The sequence below is a fragment of the Pseudophryne corroboree genome, unplaced genomic scaffold, assembly GCF_028390025.1.
Source record: "Pseudophryne corroboree isolate aPseCor3 unplaced genomic scaffold, aPseCor3.hap2 scaffold_227, whole genome shotgun sequence".
NCBI classification, from domain to species: Eukaryota; Metazoa; Chordata; class Amphibia; order Anura; family Myobatrachidae; genus Pseudophryne; species Pseudophryne corroboree.
In genome coordinates, this window is record NW_026968921.1 from 1,001,152 (window position 1) to 1,011,887 (window position 10,736).

The 10,736-nt window shown below is 43.3% G+C and overlaps 1 non-coding gene and 1 pseudogene across 1 annotated transcript; one reads left to right on the forward strand and one right to left on the reverse strand.

Moving 5' to 3' along the window:
• Positions 1-478: 478 nt before the first annotated feature.
• LOC135009709 (U1 spliceosomal RNA) lies at positions 479-657 on the reverse strand (annotated as a pseudogene).
• Positions 658-9,283: 8,626 nt separating this feature from the next.
• On the forward strand, positions 9,284-9,357 carry TRNAN-AUU (transfer RNA asparagine (anticodon AUU)). The gene has a single exon. It is a non-coding gene; the product is annotated as a tRNA-Asn (tRNA).
• The last annotated feature ends 1,379 nt before the right edge of the window (positions 9,358-10,736 follow it).

The following is a 10,736-nucleotide window of genomic DNA, read 5'->3' on the forward strand; positions in this document are numbered from 1 at the left end:
AAGGCTATTAACCAAAAGGTTGGTGGTTCAATCCCACCCAGGGACTTAATTGACCTTGTTATCAGATTTTGGTGATCTTTAAGTAGACAAGTCAAAATTTCAAACCCCCTGTTATGGTGTAGGGTACCTGGCCTTCTCTGATGTAATCAGAGTTAGATTTGATTCAGTGAATTTATAAAAACAGCTAGGAAGCACAATTTAGCAGTGGGTTGCAGAGAAAAAGAAATATGCTGGCAGAAAAATCCAATTGAGTGATTAAACAGCTCTTCATTTTCTGGCTTTATTTTATGCTAACAAATTTGTGCTCTGAAAAGTGTCCACAAAGCCAAGTATCTGATTAACACCTTTGTAGGGATGGTTTTTCACCTATTATTAAATTAAACTTGCTTCATTGGAAAGGCAGCAAGTGATGTCATCCAAGCAGTGGGTCAAAGTTGGCTTCAAACCTCGTCTGCTTATGAAAAGAGAAAAGGGGTATGCAGGGCATGGCGGCCTTTTGCGGTGCTTGGATGACCCCTAGTTCGCATTAAATAATGCAGTCGAGTTTCCCACATTTGGGGAAATCACAGGGGTCAGCATACCCAGAATGCAATGAATGAACCGCTCCCTGGGAGAACAGTCTTCATGACCATGGTATCTCCTATGCAAAATAAGTATGATTTGGGATAGGGCTGGGGAGGGCCTCTGCTCAGGCACATCTCTGTCAAGTAAAGGAGATTCAACTGAGGCAGCACAAGGGAACTCTCATCTGGGGACAACAACTGCAGGGAGAACACATATTTTCAGATGAACATGGGAGGGCAGAAGGCTGCCTAATACTGAAGCACCCCCAAACAACAAACCAAATGCAACAACTAGTGCAAGCATTCCTGGGGGAAGGCCTGCAGCAGATGGATTTGCATATGGCGATGTCATCCAAGCAGTGGGTCAAAGTTGGCTTCAACCCTCGTCTGCATATGAAAAGAGAAAAGGGGCGTGCAGGGCATGGCGGCCTTTTGCGGCACTTGGATGACCCCTAGTTCACATTTCTTGCAGCAGCTGGGCACTGTAACAGCTCCAGAGCTGCTCTGTATGGCAAGTAAAAGGGTGTGGGCCCTGCAGCACTACCTGTAGTTCGCATTGTGCGAGACCCCTAGTTCGCATTAAACACCCCCATCCTCCTTCGGTGTGGGGCTCATGTTGGCCATGCCCCAGCCCCTGAAGCATTCACGCTGATTTCTTGCAGCAGCTGGGCACTGTAACAGCTCAAGAGCTGCTCTGTAAGGCAAGTAAAAGGGTGTGGGCCCTGCAGCACTACCTGTAGTTTGCATTGTGCTTTGGAAGGCACAAAGTAAGCAGACGGGAGGAGAAGTCAGGATAGTGCACAAGGGTATAGACGGGAGGGGCTCAAGAAAAAAGAAGTGGAAACAGACAGCAAACTAGGCTTCCAATGCACAATGCAAACTACAGGTAGTGCTGCAGGGCCCACACCCTTTTACTTGCCTTACAGAGCAGCTCTGGAGCTGTTTAATCACTCAATTGGATTTTTCTGCCAGCATAATTTTTCTCTTACGTCCTAGAGGATGCTGGGGACTCCGTAAGGACCATGGGGGATAGACGGGCTCCGCAGGAGACATGGGCACTTTAAGAAAGACTTTAGATCTGGGTGTGCACTGGCTCCTCCCTCTATGCCCCTCCTCCAGACCTCAGTTTACTACTGTGCCCAGAGGAGACTGGGTGCTTTTCAGGGAGCTCTCCTGAGTTTCCTGACAGAAAGTATATTTGTTAGATTTTTTTATTTTCAGGGAGCCTGCTGGCAACAGACTCTCTGCATCGAGGGGCGGAGGGGAGAGATGCACACCTACTTCTGTGAGTTGATAGGCTCTGCTTCTTAGGCTACTGTACAGCATTAGCTCCAGAGGGATCGGTACGCAGGTCTCACCCTCGCCGTCCGTCCCAGCGCCGCGCCGCCGTCCCCCTCGCAGAGCCGGAAGATAGAAGCCGGGTGAGTATGAGAAGAAAAGAAGACTTCAGAGGCGGCGGAAGACTTCATGATCTTCACTGAGGTAACGCACAGCAGTAAAGCTGTGCTCCATTGCTCCCATACACCTCTCACACGGCAGTCAGTGTAAGGGTGAAGGGCGCAGGGGGGACGCCCTGGGCAGCAATATAGACCTCTCTTTGGCAAATTAAATATATATGCAGCTAGGCACTGTATATATATATATAAGAGCCCCCGCCATTTTTTTACTATATTTGAGCGGGACAGAAGCCCGTCGCTGAGGGGGTGGGGCTTCTCCCTCAGCACTCACCAGCGCCATTTTCTCCACGGCACCGCTGAGGGGAAGCTCCACGGACTCTCCCCTGCTTATACCACGGTAGAAAGAGGGTCTTAAAGAAGAGGGGGGCACATAATTAGGCGCATATATATATGGAAATACAGCGCTACTGGGTAAACATAAAATTATTGTGTTTTTTTCCTGGGTCATATAGCGCTGGGGTGTGTGCTGGCATACTCTCTCTCTCTGTCTCTCCAAAGGGCCTTGTTGGGGAACTGTCCTCAGATAAGAGGATTCCCTGAGTGTATGGTGTGTCGGTACACGTGTGTCGACATGTCTGAGGTAGAAGGCTCTCCTAGAGAGGAGCAGGAGCAAATTAATGTGGTGTCTCCATCGACAACGCCGACACCTGACAGGATGGATATGTGGAATGTTTTAAGTGCTAATGTAAACTTATTACACAAGAGATTAGACAAAGCTGAAGCTAGGGAACAGTCAGGGAGTCAACCCATGCCTGTCCCTATGTCGCAGGGACCTTCGGGTCTCAAAAGCGCCCACTATCCCAAATAGTTGACACAGATACCGACACGGATTCTGACTCCAGTGTCGACTACTATGATGCAAAGTTACAGCCAAAATTGGCTAAATGTATTCGATATATGATTATTGCACTAAAAGATGTTTTGCACATCACAGAGTCCCCTGTCCCTGACACGAGGGTACACATGTATAAGGGAAAGAAACCTGAGATAACCTTTCCCCCCTCACATGAGTTGAACGAATTATGTGAAAAAGCTTGGGAATCTCCAGACAAAAAGCTGCAGATTCCCAAAAGGATTCTTATGGCGTATCCTTTCCCGCCAATGGACAGGATACGGTGGGAATCCTCCCCTACAAAATCCACTGCATGACGCTGGGGCTCCGCTAAAGGAGTCCGCCCAGTTGGGGGCACGTCTTCGAGTTTTCAGCCACATCTGGGTTCATTCGCAGGTGGATCCCTAGGCAATAGAAATTGTTTCTCAGGGTTACAAGCTGAAATTCGAAGAGGTGCCTCCTCGCCGGTTTTTCAAATCGGCCCTACCATCTTCTCCCCAGGAAAGGGAGATAGTGTTAAATGCAATTCACAAATTGTATCTTCAACAGGTGGTGGTCAAGGTTCCCCTGCTTCAACAAGGAAAGGGAAATTATTCGACCCTGTTTGTAGTCCCAAAACCGGACGGTTTGGTCAGACCCATATTAAATTTAAAATCCCTGAACCTATACTTGAAAAGGTTCAAGTTCAAGATGGAATCGCTAAGAGCGGTCATCGCCAGCCTAGAAGGGGGGGATTTTATGATATCTCTGGACATAAAGGATGCATACCTTCATGTACTCATTTATCCACCTCATCAGGCGTACCTAAGATTTGCGGTACAGTATTGTCATTACCAATTTCAGACGTTGCCGTTTGGTCTCTCCAGAATTTTCTCCAAGAATTTTCACCAAGGTAATGACGGAAATTATGGTGCTCCTGCGAAAGCAAGGTGTCACAATTATCCCGTACTTGAACGATCTCCTCATAAAAGCGAGATCAAGAGAGCAGTTGCTGAACAGCGTATAACTTTCACTGAAGGTGTTACAGCAACACGGCTGGATTCTCAATATCCCGAAGTCGCAGTTGGTTCCTACGACTCGTCTGACTTTGCTTGGGCATTATTCTGGATACGGACCAGAAAAGGGTTTATCTTCCGATAGAAAAGGCCCAGGAACTCATGACTCTGGTCAGGAACCTATTGAAACCAAAACAGGTGTCAGTGCATCACTGCACTCGAGTCCTGGGAATGATGGTGGCATCATACGAGGCCATTCCCTTCGGCAGGTTCTATGCGAGGATCTTGCAATGGGACCTACTGGACAAGTGGTCCGGGTCACATCTACAGATTCATCAGTTGATCACCCTGTCCCCCAGGGCCAGGGTATCTCTCCTGTGGTGGCTGCAGAGTGCTCACCTTCTAGAGGGCCGCAGGTTCGGCATTCAGGACTGGATCCTGGTGACCACGAACGCGAGCCTCCGAGGTTGGGGAGCAGCCACACAGGGAAGAAATTTCCAAGGTCTTTGGTCAAGTCAGGAGACTTGTCTTCACATCAACATCCTGGAGCTAAGGGCCATATACAACGCCCTATGTCAAGCGGAGACCTTACTTCGCGACCAACCAGTTCTGATCCAGTCAGACAACGTCACCGCAGTAGTTCATGTAAACCGCCAAGGCGGCACAAGGAGCAGAGTGGCGATGGCGGAAGCCACCAGAATTCTTCGCTGGACGGAGAATCATGTAAGCGCACTGTCAGCAGTGTTCATTCCGGGAGTGGACAACTGGGAAGCAGACTTCCTCAGCAGACACAACCTACATCCAGGAGAGTGGGGACTCCATCAGGAAGTCTTCGCACAGATTGCAAGTCGGTGGGGACTGTTCCAGATAGACATGATGGCGTCCCGCCTCAACAAAAAGCTACAGAGGTATTGCACCAGGTCAAGAGACCCTCAGGCAGTAGCTGTAGACGCCCTAGTGACACCGTGGGTGTTCCGGTCGGTCTATGTATTTCCTCCTCTACCTCTCATACCCAAGGTGTTGATAATAGTAAGAAAAAGAGGAGTAAGAACAATTCTCATTGTTTCAGATTGGCCGCGAAGGACCTGGTATCCAGATCTGCAGGAAATGCTCACAGAAGATCCGTGGCCACTTCCTCTAAGACAGGACCTGTTGCAACAGGGGCCCTGTCTGTTCCAAGACTTACCGCGGCTGCGTTTGACGGCATGGCGGTTGAACGCCGGATCCTAGCGGAAAAGGGTATTCCAGATTAGGTCATTCCTACGCTAATAAAGGCTAGGAAGGACGTGACATCTAAACATTATCACTGTATATGGCGAAAATATGTTTCTTGGTGTGAGGCCAGGAATGCTCATACGGAAGAATTCCACCTGGGCCACTTCCTTCACTTCCTACAAACTGGAGTGAATTTGGGCCTAAAATTAGGCTCTATTAAGGTTCAGATTTTGGCCTTATCCATTTTCTTTCAAAAGGAATTGGCCTCTCTTCCTGAAGTAAGTACAAACTTTTGTGAAGGGAGTACTGCATATTCAGCCTCCTTTTGTACCTCCGGTGGTCCCTTGGGACCTTAACGTGGTGTTAAGGTTATGGTTTGAACCACTTAAAATGGTGGAGTTTAAATATCTCACTTGGAAGGTGGTCATGTTATTAGCCTTGGCTTCCGCTAGGCGAGTGTCGGAATTAGCAGCTTTATCACATAAAATCCCCTATCTGGTTTTCCATATGGATAGAGCGGAATTGCAGACCCGTCCTCAATTCCTGCTAAAAGTGGACTCATCCTTTCATATGAACCAACCTATCGTGATGCCTGTGGCTACGCGTGACTTGGAGGATTCCGAGTCCCTTGATGTGGTCAGGGCTTTGAAAATTTACGTGGCCAGAACGGCTAGACTCAGAAAAACAGAAGCACTGTTTGTCCTGTATGCAGCCAACAAGATTGGCACCCCTGCTTCAAAGCAGACTATTGCTCTCTGGATCTGTAACACGATTCAGCAGGCGCATTCTATGGCGGGATTGCCGTTGCCTAATTCAGTCAAGGCCCATTCCACTAGGAAGGTGGGCTCTTCTTGGGCAGCTGCCCGAGGGGTCTCGGCACTACAGCTGTGCCGAGCTGCTACTTGGTCGGGTTCAAACACCTTTGCAAAGTTCTATAAGTTTGATACCCTGGCTGAGGAGGACCTCCTGTTTGCTCAATCGGTGCTGCAGAGTCATCCGCAGGAGCCCGTTTGGGAGCTTTGGTATAATCCCCATGGTCCTTACGGAGTCCCCAGCATCCTCTAGGACGTAAGAGAAAATAAGATTTTAAACCTACCGGTAAATCTTTTTCTCGTAGTCCGTAGAGGATGCTGGGTGCCCGTCCCAAGTGCGGACTACTTCTGCAAGACTTGTATATAGTTATTGCTTACATAAGGGTTATATGTTAGTTTTCATCGGTCTTGGACTGATGCTATGTTGTTTTCATACTGTTAACTGGGTAGTATATCACAAGTTATACGGTGTGATTGGTGTGGCTGGTATGAATCTTGACCTTGGATTAACAAAAATCCTTTCCTCGTACTGTCCGTCTCCTCTGGGCACAGTTTCTCTAACTGAGGTATGGAGGAGGGGCATAGAGGGAGGAGCCAGTGCACACCCAGATCTAAAGTCTTTCTTAAAGTGCCCATGTCTGCTGCGGAGCCCGTCTATCCCCCATGGTCCTTACGGAGTCCCCATCATCCTCTACGGACTACGAGAAAAAATTTTTACCGGTAGGTTTAAAATGTTATTTTTTTCTCTGCAACCCACTGCTAAATTGTGCTTCCTAGCTGTTTTTTATAAAATCACTTAATTAAATCTAACTCTGATTATGTCAGAGAAGGCCAGGTACCCTACACCATAAGAGGGGGTTTGAAATTTTGACTTGTCTACTTAAAGATCACCAAAATCTGATCACAAGGTCAATTACATCCCTGGGTGGGATTGAACCACCAACCTTTTGGTTAATAGCCCATGTAAGTGAAAGAGATCCTGAAGCACTCACTCATCATGGGAAAGTACCAATGTGTTTCTTACAAAAATTCTCCAGATTATTGACTTTTTAAAGTTTTTCTAGGAAACGTTCTAGATGAATGCTTATTAGCCTTTGTCAGTATCTACTTTTGCAAGGTGTCTATGTGGCGCAATCGGTTAGCATGTTTGGCTTTTAACCAAAAGGTTGGTGGTTCAATCCCACCCAGGGATGTATTTGACCTTGTAATCAGATTTTGGTGATCTTTAAGTAGACAAGTCAAAATTTCAAACCCCCTCTTATGGTGTAGGGTACCTGGCCTTCTCTGATGTAATCAGAGTTAGATTTGATTAAGTGATTTTATAAAAAAACAGCTAGGAAGCACAATTTAGCAGTGGGTTGCAGAGAAAAAAAATTATGCTGGCAGAAAAGTCCAATTGAGTGACGAAACAGCTCTTCATTTTCTGATTTTATGTTTATGCTAACAAATTTGCTCTATGAAAAGTGTCCACAAAGCCAAGTCTCTGATTAACACCTTTGTAGGAATGGTTTTTCACCTATTACTGAATTAAACTTGCTTCATTGGAAAGGCAGCAAGATGCATCCTCATTTCAATGTCTACTGAAATAATACAGGTTGACACCAGGAAACATAAACGTCACTGCATCCTTGCTGCTTCCTCATGGGGAAGTCTGTTTAATGTGAAAACAAGGTGATATCTAATCAGCACACAGGTAAGGAATTAAGAAAATCTTTCTTTATGGGTGAAGATGTTTCTCACAAAATTGTTGTACCAAAGCATCATTGAATTTCAAGCTGGAAAGATGATTTTAATATATCACTTGTACATTTTGTACTGCTCTTCTGGTGACAATGTAGTTTGTTTTTGTCAATTACCATTTTAATAATAGGGTAAAGAAAATTAAGTGGATTTTTGAAAGAAAACAATACTGTCAATATACTATTAAAACAAATTAAAATGGTAAAAGTTATTGTACTTTAAGTAAAAATAAAAGAGCCAAAATATCAATCCCAGTTTTGGATTACTTTAATTAACAAAAAACAATGCATATAGCAGAGGATAGTTTCAATCTGCCTATCTCTGGGTTATGGGCCCAGCATGCTTCCGTTGCAGTACTTTGCTGCTCATGTAAGTGCAAGAGATCCTGAAGCACTCACTCATCATGGGAAAGTACCAATGTGTTTCTTACAAAAACTCTCCAGATTATTGACTTTTTAAAGTTTTTCTGGGAAACGTTCTAGATGAATGCTTATTAGCCTTTGTCAGTATATACTTTTACGAGGTGTCTCTGTGGTGCAATCGGTTAGCATGTTTGGCTATTAACCAAAAGGTTGGTGGTTCAATCCCACCCATGGATGTAATTGACCTTGTGATTAGATTTTGGTAATCTTTAAGTAGACAAGTCAAAATGTCAAACTCCCTCTTATGGTGTAGGGTACCTGGCCTTCTCTGATGTAATCAGAGTTAGATTTGATTAAGTGATTTTATAAAAAACAGCTAGGAAGCACAATTTAGCAGTGGGTTGCAGAGAAAAAAAATTATGCTGGCAGAAAAGTCCAATTGAGTGATTAAACAGCTCTTCATTTTCTGATTTTATGTTTATGCTAACAAATTTGCTCTCTGAAAAGTGTCCACAAAGCCAAGTCTCTGATTAACACCTTTGTAGGAATGGTTTTTCACCTATTACTGAATTAAACTTGCTTCATTGGAAAGGCAGCAAGATGCATCCTCATTTCAATGTCTACTGAAATAATACAGGTTGACACCAGGAAACATAAACGTCACTGCATCCTTGCTGCTTCCTCATGGGGAAGTCTGTTTAATGTGAAAACAAGGTGATATCTAATCAGCACACAGGTAAGGAATTAAGAAAATCTTTCTTTATGGGTGAAGATGTTTCTCAAAAAATTGTTGCACCAAAGCATCATTGAAATTCAAGTGGAAAGATGATTTTAATATATCACTTGTACATTTTGTACTGCTCTTCTGGTGACAATGTAGTTTGTTTTTGTCAATTACCATTTTAATAATAGGGTAAAGAAAATTAAGTGGATTTTTGAAAGAAAACAATACTGTCAATATACTATTAAAACAAATTAAAATGGTAAAAGTTATTGTACTTTAAGTAAAAATAAAAGAGCCAAAATATCAATCCCAGTTTTGGATTACTTTAATTAACAAAAAACAATGCATATAGCAGAAGATAGTTTCAATCTGCCTACCTCTGGGTTATGGGCCCAGCATGCTTCCTTTGCAGTACTCTGCTGCTTATGTAAGTGCAAGAGATCCTGAAGCACTCACTCATCATGGGAAAGTAGCAATGTGTTTCTTACAAAAACTCTCCAGATTATTGACTTTTTAAAGTTTTTCTAGGAAACGTTCTAGATTGATGCTTATTAGCCTTTGTCAGAATAAACTTTTACGAGGTGTCTCTGTGGTGCAATCGGTTAGCATGTTTGGCTATTAACCAAAAGGTTGGTGGTTCAATCCCACCCAGGGATGTAATTGACCTTGTGATCAGATTTTGGTGATCTTTAAGTAGACAAGTCAAAATTTCAAACCCCCTCTTATGATGTAGGGTACCTGGCCTTCTCTGATGTAATCAGAGTTAGATTTGATTAAGTGATTTTATAAAAAACAGCTAGGAAGCACAATTTAGCAGTGGGTTGCAGAGAAAAAAAAATTATGCTGGCAGAAAAGTCCAATTGAGTGATTAAACAGCTCTTCATTTTCTGACTTTATTTTTATGCTAACAAATTTGCTCTCTGAAAAGTGTCCACAAAGCCAAGTCTCTGATTAACACCTTTGTAGGAATGTTTTTTCACCTATTACTGAATTAAACTTGCTACATTGGAAAGGCAGCAAGATGCATCCTCATTTCAATGTCTACTGAAATAATACAGGTTGACACCAGGAAACATAAACGTTACTGCATCCTTGCTGCTTTCTCATGTGGAAGTCTGTTTAATGTGAAAACAAGGTAATATCTAATCAGCACACAGGTAAGGAATTAAGAAAATCTTTCTTTATGGGTGAAGATGTTTCTCACAAAATTGTTGTCCCAATGCATCATTGAAATTCAAGATGGAAGATGATTTTAATATATCACTTGTACATTTTGCATTGCTCTTCTGGTGACAATGTAGTTTGTTTTTGTCAATTACCATTTCAGTAATAGGGTAAAGAAAATTAAGTGCATTTTTTAAAGAAAACAATGCTGTCAATATACTATTAAAACAAATTAAAATGATAAAAGTTATTGTACTTTAAGTAAAAATAAAAGAGCCAAAATATCAATCCCAGTTTTTGATTACTTTAATTATAAAAAAAAAATGCACATAGCAGAGGATAGTTTCGATCAATCGACCTCTGGGTTATGGGCCTAGCATCCTTCCATTGCACTACTCTGCTGCTCATGGAAGTCCGAGAGATCCTGAAGACTAAATTGATTAAAGGCCTAAAAGTACTGGACTATAAGGAAAGACTTACTAGGCTGAATATGTATACACTAGAAAAGAGGTGCCTAAGAGGAGATATTATTAATATCTTCAAATATGTAAAGATACATAACAAAGAGTTATCAGAGGAATTATTTATTAAAAGAACACGTGGTCACTCGCTGCGACTGGAGGAAAGTTCAGAACGCAATGGAGGAAAGGGTTCTTAACTGTTAGGGCAATCAGGATGTGGAATTCCCTGCCAGGGAAGGTGGTAATGGCGTACTCTGTAATTGGATTTAAAAAAGGAATGGATACATTTCTGAATGAAAAAGCTATCCAAGGTTATAATACTTAAAATATCAACAAGGTTAATCCGGGGGTAACATGAGTTATAGTAGCTAACTAGTCATAAAACATTATTCAGCAAGTATGTAGAATCAT